General features: G+C 44.8%; 1 long non-coding RNA gene across 1 annotated transcript; it reads right to left on the bottom strand.

Moving 5' to 3' along the window:
- Positions 1–6,432: 6,432 nt before the first annotated feature.
- Positions 6,433–8,119, bottom strand: LOC103582421. The gene is made up of 2 exons (XR_549751.1): positions 8,047–8,119; positions 6,433–6,765 (listed from the first exon to the last, which is right to left on the bottom strand). It is a non-coding gene; the product is annotated as an uncharacterized LOC103582421 (long non-coding RNA).
- Positions 8,120–8,628: the final 509 nt, after the last annotated feature.

Genomic DNA, 8,628 nt, shown 5'->3' with positions numbered 1-8,628 from the left:
CTTCCCTTCAACTGGCCAAGTCTGGGTGACCAGTAAATGCTGATTAACTGATGTAGCCAACTGGGCAGGGGTTTTGGCGGCTTAATGAATTATGTTCACAAGCCCTGCTCTCTCACTTAATATGAATGTGAGACACTGTCCGTGCAGCCTGGACCATGTCCTGATATAAGTGGACACTGGCTGCAGTAGCTGAGTGTGCACCTTCCCTGCTCATTCCTTGCTCATAAAAGTTGTGTCTACAAACTCCTCATCCCTCCCTAGACCCTGCAGTGGCAGGAGGCCAAGTCCCATCTCTTCTTAGAAGGTCCCTCAATAGCTACAGCCTGTGGCCCCCAATCACAGGATTCTCCTTGAGGATCACCCAAGCTCTGTTTCCCTATCACCAAATGTATGACCCACTACACTTGTGGCATGCTTCTCACTGCTCTCCCAGGCTGCACTCCAATAGTAGCAATCCTGTCCTCATCAACCCTATGGTATTCTTGCCATAACCCCCCATTTTCTTATTTCAAAAAATCTCTAAATCAAGATTGCTAATGTATGATATTGGATTTTAGCAGCAATATTCAGGACAGTTTGGCATTTAATTCTTGCCTTTTGCTGGGTTCAGTTTGCTATCCACACAGTCTGGATCTTTGTATAAAGTAATATATAAATATATACATATATGTTTGGTATATGTATATGTATGTACTTGAGATAAACACACACACACACACACACACGACGGGTATTCAAGAAGTTCATGGAAATATTTGTATGATCTGTTAATTCCATTTATCCGTGAATGTTTTGAAGTACTTCGTGTGTGTGCGTGTACATATATATAAATGTAGCCCAAACTCATTTTGTGGTTCCAGCAAAATAATGAAACACAACCCAACAAGAATAGTAAGAGATTTGAATATTACAAGCTTATTAATGAACATAGAAGCAAACATTTTCAAGATATTAACTAGTACATCCATGTTATATTAAGAAAGGTTTACCTTGATTACCAAGGAGGATATGATTGAAGCATTTGCAATGTTTCTGGAGGCTAGTGGACATAAACTTTGGAGGGAGAGCAGAAATGAAGAGATATGAGCCATGTATCACATGCCCAATTACAGAGAGGGCCTCTGAACTCCATGTGCTAGCTCCTTGACAAACTATGGGAGAAAAAGATGGAGTCACTGGACACCAGGCTGTGGGACTCACTGACCCTCTAGCCCACCACGAGCAGTCTGCATCACATGATCCTAGAGATAAACAGCACAGCCCCCCAAACTCTTTCCTGGGGCAGGTGGTAACAGCCAAGAACTACCAGGGGACCTGCTCTCTGCTCCTTCCGTGTTGTGATGGGCTCCTGCTGCTGGTAACTCTCCTTCCACATCCAGCTTCCCAAACCCTCCATTCACCACTGGCTTCTAATTGCCACCCAGAGCTTCCCCCAGGGCAAGAATTGTTCTGCCTTGAGAATGTCTGAGACAATAAGTAGAGTTATCTCAGGGCTCCCTTCAGAGAGGTCAGGGTTACTTGCTGGTAACTGTGATGTTCCAATGTATTCATGATAATATATGTAATACATGCAATATCCTCTACCTGTAATAATTGCAAATGTTTTTTTAGTAGTCTGATATTTCTCATTTGTTTCAGCATTTTATAGTGAGTTATGGAAGTGGATATATATAATTTTTTATACTTTAATTATCCTTTTCTGCAGGTTTCCTGACTGGTGCTCTGGCTCCAATGACAGCTCCTCCAATGCCTCGTCCCTGACCATTTCTGGGCTGCAGCCTGAGGATGAAGCTGACTGCTGCTGTCAGTCTCATGATGGCAGCTATAATCACACAGTGCTCCAGACCCATGGGGGAGTGAGACCCAAATTCCTTAGAGCATCTCCGTCCCCAGGTCTGCTCTCAAACTGTCCCGAACATGGTGGGCTGCTCTTTCTTGTTTCCTGCTTGAATGTTTGAGTTCTATTGTTTGTTCATGACTTCCTCTGTTTTCTTTTCAAAATACCAATTTCTCTTTCCACATCTCGGTGGCTGATTTTTCTAGTACATTTATGATCAATTCATGAGGACGATGTAGTTTAAACCAGGATTTCTGAACCATAACACTATTGATATTTTGTGGTCACAAACTGTTCTGCACATTGTCAGATGTCTAGCAGCATCTCTATTCTGTATCCACTGGATACTTTAACACCCTTCCCTCTGTTGTGAAAACAAAAATGCTCCAGAAACTGCCAAATGTCCCCTGGAGGGCAAAATCAGACATGGTGAGATCACTAGGTTAAAGAGCATGTTATCACCTATTAGAAAGCCCTTGGCTTTGGATCCTGTTTGTGCCAATGAGCTGGGTACGAAGCTAGTTTTTTTTGTTTATTTGTGTGTTTCATCTATTTGTGTTTCTTGTTTCCATGTGACAGACTGAACAATAACACAGTATTCAAAGGTTTGTTTTGATGGTTTAGTGATATTCTTTTTTTTTTTTTTTCATTTTTTTTGTCTTTTTTCGTGTCCGGCAACGGATCGCAACCCTCAGTGTCGCGCCCGTACCGGACCGGACCGGCAACGGGATCGCAACCCTTGGTGTCGCGCCCGCACCTCGCTCAGCCAGTGAGCGGGAACTGGTCTGTATTTGGGATCTGAACCCTCGGCGGGAGTGCCACCGCGCTCCCAAGCGGCGCACTGTAGCAGTGTGCCACTGGGCTGGCCCCGGTTTAGTGGTATTCTAAGTAACATGAGGTCAGAGGCTGTGTTACCTAAAGCAGTAAAAGCCACAACAGAATCTATGATACATTGCTGTAGAGGATTCATAAAGCAAATGTACTTCACAGGGCCTGGTTTTCCAAAGCCTTGCAGTTTCAAATATTGACTTTGCAAAGGACAGGAAATTTTCCCCAGGCTATTGAGACTTTGTTGCAAGATAATCATAACACAGCAAGGCTGCTGGTTCAAGGACAGACAGGTTACTAATTGATATGTAGAGTTACTAAAAAGCTTCTGGAGGGAGAAGGAATGTTTGCTAAATCAAGCCTTTGTTAGTGGAACACTTAATTGTCTAAATAGAATGTCATCTGACTTGTTTTTACTGAATGTTACCAGCTTCTATTGTAAAAACTTGTTAAATTGTACTTAGCAAAACCCCACCTATGTCTCTTCCTGTAACTTCTTGGTCTGGAGAATAAATGCAGGAAGAGAACCCCAATTCATGGTTAATTTCCCAAAATGGAAGAAATGCCTCATGCTTGAGGAAGTTCTGGTATATTAACCCCTTTCTGGGGCTTCTCACTGCTCAAAAGAGATGGGCTTTGAGTAATCTTTGGCGGCTCTGTCACCCAGGGGAAAAGGGGTGACAAATCCGTGGGAGGCAAAGCAACACAGTGTTTAGCCAAGACAAGGTGGGCACATATATTTTAAATTTTTGTACAATGCATATAGAAATATAATAGATCCATCTTCTGTACAAGATAATACTATTTAGTCATAAAAATATATGGAGAACTGATGCATATTCCAACACGGATGTACCTTGAAAAATCATGCTTAGTGAAAGGAACCAAACAAAAATGGCCAGCTGTTGCACGATTGTATAAGAAATATCCAGAATAGGTAAATTCATAAAGGCAGAAAGGATAGAGATTATCCTCAAAGTCTGCCGTGTTGATGGTGAGAGGGATGACATTGAGAATGGAAAACACAGGAAACTACTTCAAACATAAAGAAACAGGAGGTGCCTCCTGAACGGAGACGTGGTTTGCTGAGTTCTCAGTGACATGAAGACGTCTACTGGGTGCAGCTGAGATCTGTAGACATTGCCCTTTCTTCTTGGTAAAACACAATGGAAATAAGAATGATGGGCTTGCTCATGTACCGAAGTCACTTGTTATAATCCTATTGTTTCTGTTTCGGGCTCTGATAACAGGCCCTCACCCACCCCAGCTTTCCCATCATCCCCCTGAGCACCAGCAGGGGATGAGGGGACAGCACAACCAAGTCCACACCTGGGGGACCCTCAGGGGAGTCAGCAGGTCTGTGTCCTGGTGGTGTCAAGGGACATGGGGCCAGCAGGCGGCGATGTGGGGCTGTCTCAGGGGGTGAATGTGTCTGGCCCTGCCAGCTGGGAAACCCCGCAGGAGGTGGAGGGAGCTGAGCACACAGCTGTGATGTGATGTGACTGCAGTTGTCAGCACCTTCCGGGACACAGGCCATCGGGGGCCAGGCTCTCTCACCCCATGGGGCCTGGTTCAGTGAAATCCTCATCCTCCCTCTTCTCCTCCAGGCGGCAGAGACTTTGCCCAGGGCTGAGGGGCGCTGGAGGTGGTCAGGGTGCAGGGACATATGTGAATGTAGAAACTCCTCCCCACTTGGACTTGTAGAGACTAAAAGGGAATTAGGGGACCCCAGGGTCCATGCTAGAGTCTTGGGATGTGGGTCTCCTGAGCACCTGCACCATGACCTGGGTCCCTCTCCTCATTGTCCTCCTCATTCTCTGTCCAGGTGAGGCCAACCCGCTGCAGGTGGAAGGCTCCGTTGGGGACCTTAGCCCACCTCTGCTCCACTCCTTCACTTATTTGGCTCATTGTTCTCCCTGTCTCTGCCTCTTCCAGTGTCTGTGGCCCAGTTAGGGCTGACTCAGCCTCCTTCCATAACCATGTCACCAGGCCAGATTGTCACAGACACCTGCAATGGGTACAACAACAATGTTGTCAACCTGAGCACAGCACCTGCAGAAGCACCCGGGATATGTTCCCAAAGCCCTGACCCACAGGAATAAGTGACCCTCAGGAATCTCATAAACATTTCCTGGCTCCAGGTCAGGCAATTTGGCCTCCCTGAACACTTTTTGGCTACAACCTGGGAACAAGGCTGGTTATCACTAATTACTGCAGAGCAGGACAAAATTGATGCTTGCATTGTGTTGGAAGCCTATGGGGAAATCAGACAAAAACCATGAGCTTCCTCCTGCCTAGTCACTACCCCAAGTACATCGTACCACGGTGCTACGATGGACCTGTCAGAGGATGTAGGCTGGGCTCATTATGGGAAGTACTGGGATTTGAAGGGGCTCTTAACTAAAGGGTCTCTTTTTAGTTGGGACTGCTAACAATACAATAAATCTAGTGAGGCATGATTAGAATTACTCATTTAGCAGATATTTATATCCAGCCTAATTCTAAGTGTGTTTGAATCTGTTTGATTATAGGCATTACATATACTGATTAACAAAGATAATGAAAAACAGACAGGCTAGATACGTTTACCTAACCTTTCATTTATTTTCATAAAAGATTTAATAAAAAGTAATGCCTAGAATTACTAAAGGACTATTCGCTTACTGGTCTTTTTCCTAACAATCTTCTAATTTCATGTAATGATCGATCACGTGGATTATCCATCATTAAAGTGTCGATTGGCTCCTTTGTGTTGTCACTAGCACTAAAAGAATGATGCCTGTTACCAAACTCAGGTCTGGGTGTCCGCCCCACTGAGAAGGAAAGAAGAAAACCTGAGAAGTCAAATGGTTGGTGTTAGAAAAGCAGATGTATCTAGCTGAAGGAGATGGTAGACTACCCCATCTCAAAGGGGTTTTTTTCTGAGGGTTTTTTAATTTTTTTAAAGATGACCGTTAATGGGATCTTAACCCTTGACTTGGTGTTGTCAGCACCACGCTCTCCCAAGTGAGCGAACCGGCCATCTCTATATGGGATCTGAACCCGGGGCCTTGGTGTTATCAGCACCGCACTCTCCCGAGTGAGCCACGGGCCGGCCCTCTGAGGGGTTTTTAAAGGAGGGGTTGAGGGAATGGAATGTGGGAGGTGAAAAGCAGCAGAGAAGGAGATGTGAGTTAGGAGGGGTCCTTGTCTATGGGTCAAGTACAAGGTCTCATCAAGGCCTCGTCTGCTTTCTGTTCTCATCTTTGCTGTTATCTTAGGACCCTGCAAGATTTTGATTTGCGCTGGTGTACTTGGCTGGTGCCCAAGGTCAGCTTCCAGTCATCTGACCATGATCATTTCTGAAAACTTGACAAGTTTCAAAGGAAGAACTGTTAGTTTTGCAAAGTACTAACTAGCTTCTTGGCCTTGTTTTCCCACTTAGTGAGAAAGATAAGAAAGTCAGGGGATGCGAAGAAAGAGTGGAGAGAAAAAAAACTGTCCTTTCAAAATCCAGCCCCTCCCGAGCCCAGGCAGTTTTAGGTCCCAACATGGGTTCACTCCTGCTCACTCCAACACCCCAACACAATTTCCTTCCTTAATTTCCAGTTTGCATCTTCTTAATTGTCCCTCTAGAGCCTCATCTCACCTGTTCCTACCAATCCCTAAACTCAACTCTATGAGGGTGAGTGGTGCCCGTGGTGACTGACACATATGGAGTTAACTCCCCACAGAGGGTCTGTGCTTGAGAGGGATTTGGGGCATAGCAGCCTGACCCTGAGGGGTGATATCGAATATGTCACTTTTATTATTAATGAAAATGAGCTAGAAGGAAGGATGAGAGAAGAGTGCTCCAGGTTTGGTAACAACATTTACCAAGAAGAGAAGAGAAGAAAATTTGGTTGTTCATCCTAGCAATTAAAATAAGTTTCATTTGGCCTAAGCATGGCAGATCTCAGGGCTCAGGTCAGGAGAAGCCACTCTACATGTGTCTGGATGAGATAAAGGGAGGACATGCGCAGATCATTAAGATGCCACCTCCAGGAAATGAGCGCTCCACTGCAGAGGCCACGTGCAGTCACCAAAGCGTCCTCGTCTGGCATTTATGATGAGCTCTCCAGCTGCAGAGTAGAGAATGGATTGAAGGGTAAACTGAGGCAATACATGAGACAGAGAGATTAGGTGACAGAGGCAACACTTAATGGGGAAACAGTGTCTTTTGCTAGGTTAGTGAAACTGAAGAAGGAAAACGAGCAATTTAACATCAACACAGAGGTGTAATGGGCAAGATTCGAAGATTGAGTGTCTTTTGTGGGTAAGAAAAAGACAAAAATCTGTGATGACTTTCATGTGTCTGGCTGAGCATTTGGATGGATTCTTTACCCATCTGAAAGATGGGCACTGGAAATAGTCCCATACCTAGGCTGAATCCCATTGTGGGGACAAAATAGCTCCCGAGTCCCAAGCATTACACCCACTAGAAACAAACAAACAAACAAAAACAATCCTAACAAAAGAAACTTGACCTCTCTGACTCCTTGACCAGGAAGCTGGCCTTCAGGATGACTGGACCAGATCACTCACATCTTCTCCCTTAACACCATCATTATGACCAGAGAAGGCTTGTCTGATCGGTTTGAGAAACACAGGGCCCATCCCTGTTTTGATGTTGGGGTCAAACACTAACAACATGCTGGAAGATTTAGGCTCCACAGATGAGTGGAAAAAAAGGAGGTTTGCTAAGTGGTCCCACCACGTGCCTCAATTTTCACTCCACCCTGCGTGTTAGTTCATGTGGCTCATGGCCTGTGAATGTTGGGAGATGAGCAGGGGACAGAGGCCAAGTAGTTCTACTCTTACAAAGCTAAAGCTTCGACTTTCTCCCCTTCCTAATGTCCGGGCAACAAATCAATCCAAGGCCAAATAACACCCTCTCCCAGCTATGAGACACTGATTTGAAATTCTGTAGTCTCAGGAGAGGTAAAAAGTAGGAAAGAAAATATGTTCACGATGGCCTTTTCTTCCCAGTCGTAATAAGGAAGACAGAGAAGGCTGAAGAAACCAGTGACATCACAGCCCCCCATCACCTGGGTGTCTCTCCTCCACCTGTCCCCCCTCAGGTGAGGACAGACCCAGGGACTTAGCACTAGCACCTCTCCTTCTGACATACCCCTTCTGCTCTCATCCCAACACGACTACTCCCCAGGTCACCTCTGGTCACTGCTGAGAGTCTCCTCCTCATGGGGTCCTGGTCACAGTGGTGCTATCTCAGTCACCTTCCTCTTCTGTGTCCTGGGAGCTGGGATCAGAGTTAGCCTGGCTTTGAGTCAGCTGTGACTCTGTCCCTTAAGGGCACAATGCCTAACATTAATAGCCCTGATTGAACTCTCCTGTTTCCCTACCTTGGACTCTCCTTCTCAGTGTCCTCCATGGGGTGCTCTGTCACTACCCAGTCATGAGTTATATTCTCAGTGCCAGGGCCACTTCATTTCTTAAATAATTCACTCTTAGTTTGGCATCTCGTTTCCCAACTCATAGGCCAATGACCCCAATAATTCACCTATAGGCCACTGTCCTATAACAAGCAGAGAAAAAAGACTCAACAAAAGTAATATCTTTTTGTTTCTTGAGAATCACTCCAGGATCCAGGAAGAGAAATCACTGAGCTTAAATAGAGGCCAAACATACAGAGGGAAGGTGGATGTCTTTGGGCATCTCAATGGATAACCTACTAAGGGAAAAGAGTATAATTTTTAAAATGATAAGCATTTTATTTTCATAAAATAGAAAATGAACATGTGTCAAATATTTTATTCTACTAATAGGTTAATAAGACCAGTAAGATGGTAAATCTTTGCCAATGAACATTTTAAAAACACATTATTTATAATTTCTAAGAAAAGGGTTTTTCAAGCAGATAAACGGGTTGTTATCGTTCAAGTTAATAAAATCAGAAACTTTAGGTTTGTCTTCTCCTCTGACAG

The sequence above is a fragment of the Galeopterus variegatus genome, unplaced genomic scaffold, assembly GCF_000696425.1.
Source record: "Galeopterus variegatus unplaced genomic scaffold, G_variegatus-3.0.2 Scaffold16182, whole genome shotgun sequence".
Classification (NCBI taxonomy): domain Eukaryota; kingdom Metazoa; phylum Chordata; class Mammalia; order Dermoptera; family Cynocephalidae; genus Galeopterus; species Galeopterus variegatus.
This window is presented reverse-complemented; position numbering and strand designations above follow the sequence as displayed.